An 8,096-nucleotide genomic window follows, 5' to 3' on the forward strand; every position below is an offset into this window, starting at 1 on the left:
CTTGGTATGCAAGGCGGACGTAGCAACCCACTGCTCCTCGGTGCCCAACTAAATGTATGTTTCTGTTAAATAAAGTTTGTTTAATCGGCTCGTGGAGGCCGCAAGCTATGCTATATAAATATAACTTATATGGATAATTGTCTATTGATGACAATAACGGCTACATAGCTCAGTGGATAGTGTGTTGGCTTACAAATTGTATGGTCCGCGGTTCTATTCTCCGTCCAGGTGAAAGGTAAAATTTAAAAAATTTATAAAATCTAATAATTTCTTCCACATTGTTTGTATTACAGAAAACGGTGCTAGAACTAAATACCGCGAGAAAAATGTAAGGGAAATTGAAATTAGCAAGAAAAAAAATTTTTTTTTAGTTAGTCTTTATGAAATTTATCACAAAACGTATATACTTTTCTTCCAAATAAACTTCCTTAAAGCAAATGAGAAATGAACTTTGTTTGTCCAAAATTTCGTTTGGGAGGAAAGAATTATTTTTGGTGTGTTCGTGCTAACTTCTATAAAAGAAATTTTGATGGGTACATAATTTTGCATTCTGTACTAAAAATACAACAGCAAACGTAAGTTGGTTTTTTGGTAGGAAATTAAAATAAAATTTTTATTTCTTCACACACGCACAACATCAGCTAAATTGGTTCAGATTTAAATATAGTTCCCATAAAATCTTTCGCCCGATATGCACTTATTTGGCCCCAGAGGCCAGAATTTTATATTGATTTGATTTTAATTTTGCACAAGGAGTACATCTAATAGTGTCGTCAAGTATTGCAAATCTGGTCAAAATCGGTTAAGATTTAGATGTAGCTCCATACATATCATTTGTCCGATATACACTCATATGGCCCCAGAGTTTCACCTTAATTTGCTTCAATTTTTGCATTTAGAGTACAACTGATTATCAAGTATAACAAATATGAATGAAATCGGTTCATATTACTACCGAATTAACATCCTAGCAATATGAGCCAAATTTGGTTAAAATCGGTTAATATTTAGATGTAGCTCGCATATATATGTACGACTCAATTTCAATTTTCTATATATAGAAATGAAATTTTGACAAAATCCTCTATAGAAATAATATTTTGACGAAATTTTCTATAGAAATAAAATGTTGATAAAATTGTCTATAGAAATAAAATTTTTAGAACATTTTTTTAGAAATAAAATTTTGACAAAGTTTTCTATAGAAATAAAATTTTGACAAAATTTTCTATATAAATAGAAGTTTGACAAAATTTTCTATAAAAATAAAATTTTGACACAATTTTCTACAGAAATAAAATTTTAACAAAATTTTCTACAGAAATAAAATTTTGACAAAATTTTATATAAAAATAAAATTTTGACAAATTTTCTATTGAAAAAAATTTTGACAAAATTTTCTGTATAAATAATAATTTTCTATAGAAAAAATAATTTTAGACATATTTCAAAATACTATTTGCTTTCTTTCATAGTCCATTTTTGGTAATATTTTTCTTAAAATTTTGGTAGATTATTTTCGCTACGAGTGGCAACCGTGAACGGCACACTTTCCACAGAACGGTTGGAGTTTCGATAAGGCTTCGACTTACACAAAATTCTGTGATGATTTCCTTATATTGTAGTCAAATCCTAAACACTGTAATGCCAGATTTTCCAGAGAACGATTGAGCTTTAGATAAGACTCCGGCTTGTTTAAATATTGCCCGATTTGGTCAAATAATATCTTCCAACCCACAATTTACCACATATCTTGGAGAGATCTAGCCAATATCCTTGTAAACTCGCCACTGATAAGTAGCAAAAGTTATAAAAAAGCCTCTAATAATACATATAAATCGTCCAATAAATCATAAAAACACTTTTGCAATAAGAGTGTAAAATTGTCCAAATCGCTTCAGATTTAAATACATGTGTATATTCCAATTTAGAGCTTTATACAGTTGTCAATAAATTTGAAGATGGTACCAAAAATTTTGGTCTACACTGTGATGGTGAAGGGTATAATATCGTCGGCCCCGCTCGTCTTTATACTTTATTTAGTTGTTTTATTTTATGTAATTTATACGTCTAAAAATCGTATGTAATTTATACGTCTAAAAATCGATAAAATGTTCGACATTGTCTTGGGCTTATCCAATGTGCATGAAATTTTAAGTCTAGAAGTATTTTAGGACCATAAAGAGGTGTGCCGAAAATGGTGAGTATCGGTCCATGTTTTGATATAGTCCCCATATAGACCGATTTTACTTCTTGGGTTTGTAGAAACCGTCTTTATACTTTATTTAGTTGTTTTATTTTATGTAATTTATGCGTCTAAAAATCGATAAAATGTTCGACATTGTCCAATTTCAACTCTTCGGTATGTAGTTACTTCTGAACATGGCTTTTGGAAAGCATGTCACTAAACCAGGTTTATGGCTATGCTACAGACACCCCTTTACGTATTGGTAACGTCACACAAGTTCAATGCAGTTGGCAACATTCTTCGAATAATGTTGATATTCGTCTAGATGGCGCTATGATACATACAGTGGCGGACAAAAACAAAAGAAATTCGAAGTAAAGTACAAATAAGTATGATATAGAATATACACTGAAAAAAAAAAACTTTCCCTGATTTTGTCTTTTTAGTTTCAGTTTTAAAGTTGTGAGAATAAAATGAGAGCAAATGTTTTAAAACAGTGACAATATATCAATTTTGCAAAGTAAGCTAATTAAAAAATAGCAAATAAAATTCTGTGGATACGAAGTTCCAGATGGGCTCATTTGTAGTAAAATTTACAAATTTAAAGAAAGAATGAAGAATGAATTTTGTGACAATGTTTTATGTTTTACGGGACTTACAAAAATATTCAGATGTACGGAATTTGAAGAAGATCGCTTCATAGGTTAGGTTAATTTAATTCTAAGCCGTGGGTCTCGGAGTGCTCCTTCTTGGCGTTACATACAAATGCACAAACTTATTATACCTTATACCATGGTAGGTTAGGTTAAAGTGGCAGCCCGATTAAATTTCAGGCTCTCTTAGACTATTCAGTCCATTGTGATATATACCATGGTAGTGGTGAAGGGTATAAAAAAGAAAGATTATAGCCTGTACTAATTCGATAAATCGAAGATAGTTTTCTTAATATACTTAATGAAAAAGTCGTGGTGGGTTGGCCCCTTTCCACCTTAGTACCCTTACCAATATTTTAAATTTCTCCACATTTCCTGTGAATTCCAAGCATTGTTGATCAAGGGGAGATACTCTTCTACACAACATACCGGAAAATAAAGTATTGTATTTCAACTGCAAAAACTCTATTTTAATACTGAAGTACTGAAATTGTGTCATGGGTCATTCTTCTCCTTTCCTACAAAATAATTAAAATAATAATGTTGACCTCCCCGAATATATACTAGAAAATGAGTCAGGTTTTTTATTTCATGTAAATTGGAAAATTTCAATCCTTTTACTTAAAAATTACGCAGGAGGGAGTTCCCATATTCCCATTTAGAGGTCATCGCTTTCATTAAATTTGTAAAACTTTCGTGAAAAATTTGTATACCCTCCACCATATGATGGGGGGTATATTAACTTTATCATTCCGTATGTAACACATCGAAATATTGGTCTAAGACTCCATAAAGTATATATATTCTGGGTCGTGGTGAAATTCTGAGACGATCTAAGCATGTCCTTCCAACCGTCCGTCTGTTGAAATCACGCTAACTTCCGAACGAAACAAGCTATTGACTTGAAACTTGGCACAAGTAGTTGTTATTGATGTAGGTCGGATGTTATTGCACACGGGCCATATTGTACCACTTTTAGGTATAGCACCCATATAAACCGATCCCCAGATTTGGCTTACGGACGCTCTAACAGGAGCAAATTTCATCCTATCCGGTTGAAAGTTGGTATGTGGTGTTGGTATATGACCTCTAATATCCGTGCAAAAATTGTTCCATATTGGTCCAAAATTATATATAGTCCCCATATAAACCGATCCCCAGATTTGACTTCGGGAGCTTCTTGGAAGAACAAATTTCTTGGAGGAGCAAATTTCATCCGATTCGGCTGAAATTTGTACGTTTTGTTAGTATATGGTCGTTAACAACCATGCCAAAAGTGGATCGTACCGATCCATATTTATATATAGCCCCCATATAAACCGATGCCTAGATTTTACTTCTTCCGCAATGAGCATATTTCTTTTGATCTTTCTAAAATTTAGTACTAATCACACAAGAATTGGACCATATAATAATTGTATATAGCCCCCATATAAACCGACCCCCTTTCATAAAAATTCATACCGGTCAAGAACTAAATTATATAATCTGCATTTTTTTGCCTAATATATACTCCGTATGGACTAACATCCAATTTATAAGACGATGTTAAGAAGTTTTAAGATACCTTGCCATCGGTAAGTATTACCACAACCCAAGTAATTCGATTGTAGAATTTAAGGGTACATAAGATACGGCCTGGCCGAACTTACGGCCGTATATTCTTGTTTTTTTTATTGTATGAGGGTGGGGGGTCTCCCCTTCCTGAACAACTACCGATAAATATAGTAGAGGATTTTGTCTAGAGACCAACCTCAACCTTACATGTATATATCAAGAAACTCGGATAACTGTTCCGCAATGTCCCTGCCCAAATATTAAGAAATTAAGTACCTCACAATAATTTTGTAACCTTTCCCACGTCCTCTGTTCATTTCAAGTAAATCGGAATGTTTAGTTTTTTGCTTTACTATATACAAATAATCGCGTCTTCCCAAAATAAGATTACGTAGATCAAAAGAGTATTAAGAGAAAGCCCTGACAAGGACTTTAGGTTAGGTTAGGTATGGTGGCAGCCCGATATTTCAGGCTCACTTAGACTATTCAGTCCATTGTTATACCACGGTGGTGAACTTCTCTCTTATCACTGAGTGCTGCCCGATTCCATGTTAAGCTCAATGACAAGGGACCTCCTTTTTATAGTCCGAACGGCGTTTCACATTACAGTGAAACCACTTAGAGAAGCTTTGAAACACTCGAAAATGTCACCAGTATTACTGAGGTGGGATAATCCACCGCTGAAAAAATTTTTGGTGTTCGGTCAAAGCAGGAATCGAAGCCACGACCTTACATATGCAAGGCGGGCATGCTAACCACTTCACCATGGCTATATTATGGCTATATATTCGAAACCAATCCAGAAAATTGTGGTTTAGTTAATAGGAAAGTACAAACTAGGATAGATACAGAGAAAACTGGCCCACTGTGCAATCCTGTCCAGGATATTTTGGTATCAAGAGAAAGGGCGTGACGTGTACATTATGGCTAAAAGGTTTCTATATTCAATACCAATCCAGAAAATTGTGTTTGTTGTCCAATTTTATGCAAAAGTTCTAACTACGTATATAAAGAAAAATGTCACACTGTGCAATCCTGCCCAGGAAGGCTGTTAGTTTAACAGCCATATGCATTACATTTTGAGAATAATCACCACAAATTAAGGAGAAGTACTTTTTATTATACCCACCACTATAGAATGGTAATGGGGGTATTATAAGTTTGTCATTCCGTTTGTAACACATCAAAATGTCGATTTCCGACTATATAAAGTATATATTCTTGATCAAACGATTTAACAATGGCCGTCTGGCTGGCTGTCTATCTGTTGTAATCACGCTACAGTCTTCAATAATGAAGCAATCGTGCTGAAATTTTGCACAAAGTCGTCTTTAGTCTTCAGGCAGGTCAAGTTCGAAGATGGGCTATATCGGTCTAGGTTTTGATATAGTCCCAATATAAACCGACCCCCCGATTTGGGGTCTTGGGCTTATAGAAACCGTAGTTTTTATCTAATATGCCTGACATTTAAAATGGTGAGTATCGGTCCATGTTTTGGTACAGCCCCCATATAGACCGATCTCCGATTTTATTTCTTGGGCTTCTGGAATTCGTAGTTTTTATCCAATTCGCCTGAAATTTTAAATATATGGGTACTTTAGGACCATAAAATGGTGTGTCTAAAATGGTGAGTATCGATCGATGTTTTGATATAGCCCCCATATAGATTTTACTTCTTGGGCTTCTGGAATTCGTAGTTTTTATCCAATTTACCTAAAATTAGAAATCTAGAGGTATTTTAGAACCATAAAGAGGTGCGCCGAAAATAAAGAGTATCGGTCCATATTTTAGTATAACCCCGCTATAGAACGATCTCCCGACTTTACTTCTTGGGCTTATCCAATGTGCATGAAATTTTAAGTCTAGAAGTATTTTAGGACCATAAAGAGGTGTATCGAAAATGGTGAGTATCGGTCCATGTTTTGATATAGTCCCCATATAGACCGATTTTACCTCTTGGGTTTGTAGAAACCGTAGTTTTTATCAAATTTGCCTAAAATTTGAAATATTGAAGGCTTTTAGGATCATAAAGAGGTGTGCCGAAAATAGTGATTAGCGGTTCATATTTTAGTATAACCCCCATATAGACCGATATTCCGAGTTTACTTTGTGGGCTTCTAGAAACCGTTGGTTTTGTCCAAATTGCCTGAAATTTAAAATCTGGAGGTTTTGTAGGACCATAAATAGGCGCGCCGAATATATTATGTATCCGTACAGTTTTTGCTATAGCCCCCTTATTAACCGGCCCTCCGATTTGGGATCTAGATTCTAAAACTACAATTATATGTGCTGAATATTTTGTGTATCCGTCCACGTTTTTGCATTGGCTTCATGGTTAGGTTAGGTTAGTTGGCAGCCTGATGTATCAGGCTCACTTAGACTATTCAGTCCATTGTGATACCACATTGGTGAACTTCTCTCTTATCACTGAGTGCTGCCCGATTCCATGTTAAGCTCAATGACAAGGGACCTCCTTTTTATAGCCGAGTCGGAACGGCGTTCCACATTACAGTGAAACCACTTAGAGAAGCTTTGAAACCCTCAGAAATGTCACCAGCATTACTGAGCTGAAACACTTTTTGGTGTTCGGTCGAAGCAGGAATCGAACCCACGACCTTGTGTATGCAAGGCGGGCATGCTAACCATTGCACCACGGTGGCTCCCATACTTTTACTCAGCTCTTTAGTTTATCCAAGAGTTATTCCAACAGAACCTCACAATTCACCTCAATAGTGGTGGGTATAAGTATTTTGTTCTGCCCTAATTATTTATTAAGATTTTCTTTGTGGTTTTTGAAAAAATACAAACACCGTGCAGTATTTGTTGTTTTGTTTGAGATTTGAGAATTATTTAAAAAAAGAAGAAAATTATAGTGAATCCTAAAAAGTGAATAAGTTTCAGATTGCAAACATTTCTCAGTAAACCACAATTTACCTAACCATCAGTTTCTATCGTGGGTCCCACTCATTAAATTCAAAGAATACAGCTCAATTTGAAATTGTTGTTGTTATTGCATATTGGCATTGAGTTCAAAGTACGCCGAGTACAAGTGGCGTGATTTGAGAGGAGAACACACACAGCCACACACACACTCATGTACACACATTTGTATATGTTTGCAATTGTTTTCATATTTTTTCGCCAACATTCTTTATTTGATGTTATTGTTTTTTGATTGATGATATCGAAGTTGTTACTCGTGTGTTTTTGTGAGTTTTACTGATAAGAGCGATAATTCTATACTTAATTGCTGAGGCTCTTCTCGCCTTTATTCGTTAAACATTGTACTTCAACAACGACGACATGATGGCGCTGTAAATGATGATATGCAATGCAATTCGCTATAATTGCCTATTCTCGTCTTGATAACAACTACAATGGGATTGATGATGATAATCGCAATATATGACGACATATTTAGTGAATGGTCATAATAGAAAAAAATATTTAACACTTGGATGGAAAATTAATCGGCATGTCATTAGTGTTTTTCATCTCTCTAATTAAGTACATATTCTGTAATATTCCTCTTAAGTTTCCACTACAGTTGTTGCATTCAATGAGGTTGAAATGATTGACACTAAATTAAAACATAACATAATAAATATGCAGATATGTTGTTATTAGGTGTGTTCGCGTATATTGCCAGTATAAACTTTGCTCAAGTTAGCAGAAAATTACAGTAAAACTTTGACTAT

The sequence above is a fragment of the Haematobia irritans genome, chromosome 3, assembly GCF_050003625.1.
Source record: "Haematobia irritans isolate KBUSLIRL chromosome 3, ASM5000362v1, whole genome shotgun sequence".
NCBI classification, from domain to species: domain Eukaryota; kingdom Metazoa; phylum Arthropoda; class Insecta; order Diptera; family Muscidae; genus Haematobia; species Haematobia irritans.